General features: G+C 34.7%; 1 pseudogene; it reads right to left on the bottom strand.

Moving 5' to 3' along the window:
* The window catches only part of LOC132182169 (structural maintenance of chromosomes protein 4-like), a 3,324-nt pseudogene extending 1,490 nt beyond the window's left edge, over window positions 1–1,834 (bottom strand).
* Between the last annotated feature and the right edge of the window lie 1,848 nt (window positions 1,835–3,682).

Raw genomic sequence — 3,682 nt, forward strand, 5'->3', positions numbered from 1 at the left:
AACGACGTCGTTTTGATATTTATTTTTCATATTAGTAAATATTCGTTATATTTTTCTAACGAAACTCGTCTAGCTCAGTTGGTTGAGCGCATGCCGTACGCCTACTGGTCGTGGGTTTGAGTCCCATGCTGGTCGCCTTTTACTTACATTTTTACTTATCAAAATAAAATATTTTCCTAGTCAAAACGGCGTCGTTTTGTCTTGAATTTGTGCCCTATATAATCTCATTTAGAACCTCTCTTCCGTTTCCCCTAACCCTCGCCGCGGCCGTCCCTCTCATCTTCCTCTCTTTGTCACTCTCCTCTCATCTCTTCCTCTCTCTCACTCTCATCTAATCTATGCCTCTCTCTCACTCTCCTCTCATCTTTGCCTCTCTCTATCACTCTCACTCATGACTCCACCTCTATGTTTATTTTTATATGATTTTTATTTTATTTTTTTGCTGTTTGGTTGCCAAGAAAGTGGAGGAAAAGAGGTATTTTCTTGCTAAGCATGTTTTAGAATTTAGACTCGAGTTTCTGTGCCTTTTTTGGTTCAAGTTGTGTTCCCTGATTTAGTATTTTTAATCTAATTAAGAATTCTTTTTCTTTCTGATGTTTGGTTGCCGAGAAAGTGAAGGAAAATTTCTTTTTCTTACCGTTTGGGCTTGATTTTTCAATCTATTTTCTTGCTGATTGTGACCCAGCCCAACCCGACATTACCGACCGTCACCGTAACCGACTCGGCGGTGACGGTCGGTGGCGGTACAAATCATTGTCGGAAAAAGTCGGTGAATTTACCGACTTTACCGACTTTGGAGCGGAAGCAAAAATTTCCTACCGTAACCGACCGTAACCGACCGACGCTCACCCCGGTAAATATATCAGTAACTAGCAATAACTCCAGAGGATTATCTAACCTACCTTATAATTATAAATTGTGTGTCTTTTGTCCGGTCCTTTACATAATGCCCCACAATAGAAACATTTTTGAAGTCTGCGCACCGTATGGACTAAAATAAGCCAATGTAAACTTGTAGAAAAAGAAAAAGATAAAGATAAAACGATTTTAAAAAAAATGAAAGTATGCTAGAGGATTCAAGAAAAATACCCAGCGTAGCATCAATTTCATCCATTACATACAGCGGAGTTGGCTTGTAGTGATGAAGTGCGAAAACAAGAGCTAATGAACTCAGAGTCTGAAAGCAATAAAAGGAACAACAATATATTACTCAACTGAATAAGATTCAGTGATTTCAATTGCTAGTCATTCAGGGAGATCAGACGCCCAATAAACTGAGGTTAAGTCAACAATGTTCAAATATAACCTTTTCGCCACCCGATAAATTGGCAATATTCTTCCAGCTCTTCTTCGGTGGCCTTACACCGAAAACAACACCTTCAGAGAAAGGATCCAAAGAGTCCACAAGCTCAAGTTCGGCGTCACCCCCAAAAGTGATCATCTATAGCAAGTTCATTAAACAGGCAAAACTAAAATTATTACTAGCGCATATATGTTACAAGAAGAAAAGGAAATGAGGATGACACAAGCAGCATCAATTATGGGGAAAAAAGGGCCAATCAAGTGTAATTATTCAATGAGAGAACACAATTCAGCGCCTAAATACAAATGCCATCTGCGATTCAAACTGTTTTATGCATATTCAAATCATTTTCATATGAAGAACAAATAGTCAAAAAGAACGACCAGAAAGTTTATAATCCAGTAAAAATTTGAGAGAGGAGATCTATTCACCAACCTGATACATCTCCTTTAGCTTCAAAGATATTGCATTGAAGCCTGCCATGAACTCATCCAACCTGCTATCGATATATTCTAAGCATATATAGATCATCATCACAAATTAATTATTCACACAATTTTAGATTGATAATCTATATCTAATCCTTTTTTCTTTTTGATAAATGAAAATATATATATATATTTAAGAGAAACAAATTAACACATCATTGAGTCTCATTTTAAGCAAAGCTCAAATCAACAGGTAGGAATAACTAGATACTAATCCATATCAAGTCCTATAAAAGGGTTTTTACACTTTTTAGGCAAGTCCAATATAGGTTTAGGAAGCTTTATTTCATAACTGGATTCGAATTCTCTACAATGACCAAACAAGTTTGGGCCTAAGAACCTACTTACAAAAAAATTAAGGGTTAAATATTAAATACCCCCCCTGGGGTTTTATTGCTTTATTTTTTTCTTCTCTAGGATTTGATTTTTATTACATGAGGTCCCTGTGATTTTGATAATAGACCAAATTAGTCTTCTGTCATTTGACTTAACGGAATTCCACGTGGACCAATCAAAAGTTGACACGTGGCACGTACTTAATTTTTTTAAAATTTTTTAAAAAAAAAACAAAAAAAGAACAAAAAAAAAGGAAAAAAAACTGGGGGTGGCCTGGCCACCCCCATGGCCAAAGGCCAACCCCAAATGGCCAAGAGCCAACCCCAATTTTTTTTTTTTTTTTTTTTTTAAAAAAAAAAATACATTTTTTTTTAATTTTTTTTTTTTAAAAAAAAAAATAGGTGCCACATGTCAACATTTGATTAGTCAACGTGGAATTCCGTTAAGTCAACTAACGGTCAATTGATAGAGGACTAATTTGGTCTATTATCAAAACCACAGGGACCTCTTGTGATAAAAATCAAATCCTAAGAGAAAAAAATAAAACAATGAAACCCTAGAGGGTATTTAGTATTTAACCCAAAAATTAAAGAAGCAATTTGTCCTAACAACTTAATAAAAAAGTTTTGGGCCTAAGAAATCGAAGGGACATGTAAGGGGAGTTGAGATATATAGCCCAAGTTCAAAAAGGAGGCGTAAATTGTGTACAAGATACTAGCAAAAAAATTGTGTACATTTATGCATGTATGAGTAATTTAGTAGACTGTTGTCCTTAAGGAGTAGCTTAATCGGCTGTAAATTACGCCTCATGAAGCAGAGGTCATTAGTTCGAATCTCTTATCTCCCTTCCCTTGTGTGGACATGTAAAAAAAAAATAAAAAAAAATAGTAGACCGTTATACAATTATTATATAATTTGGATGATGTGGCAGTAAAAATTATTAAAAAAAAAAATTTGAGTTGATTCTTTTTCTTACATTATTAAATTAAATAACAATCATATAACAGTCTACTAAATAATATTAGTGTGTTAAAATATATATAACTAAGAAGCCATATGCATATGTATTACTCTTACGATTATTCATAGCGCACTTTTATATTTCTTTTCTTTTAACTTTACTTTTTGACTTGGTAACCAAGGGCACTTTACCTGCATTTGCAAGCAATGGGGATCCCTCTTCAGTCCACCAAATAATATCCTTGGCATGTACCTACCCATGACTCAATGCTCTAATTGAATAGCTTCGATCTTCTCAAATCACTTTCCAATCTTACTCCATACCCTTCTAGGGTTTCTCAACTTTATTTTTTCTTTTATGTGGTTTCATTTTTATCACAGGAGGTCCCTATAGTTTTGATAAGTAACCAAATTAGTCCATCCGTTAGTTGACCATTATGACTGACACGTGGACCAATAAGATGTCGACACGTGGCACATATTTAATTTTTTTTAAAAAAAATTATTATTTTTTAATTAAAAAAATGTTTTTTTTTATTGAAAAAAAAGGGAAAAAAAATTGGGGGTGGCTCCTTGGCCATTTGGGGGTGGCCGA

The sequence above is a fragment of the Corylus avellana genome, chromosome ca5 (assembly GCF_901000735.1).
Source record: "Corylus avellana chromosome ca5, CavTom2PMs-1.0".
Taxonomy (NCBI): Eukaryota; Viridiplantae; Streptophyta; class Magnoliopsida; order Fagales; family Betulaceae; genus Corylus; species Corylus avellana.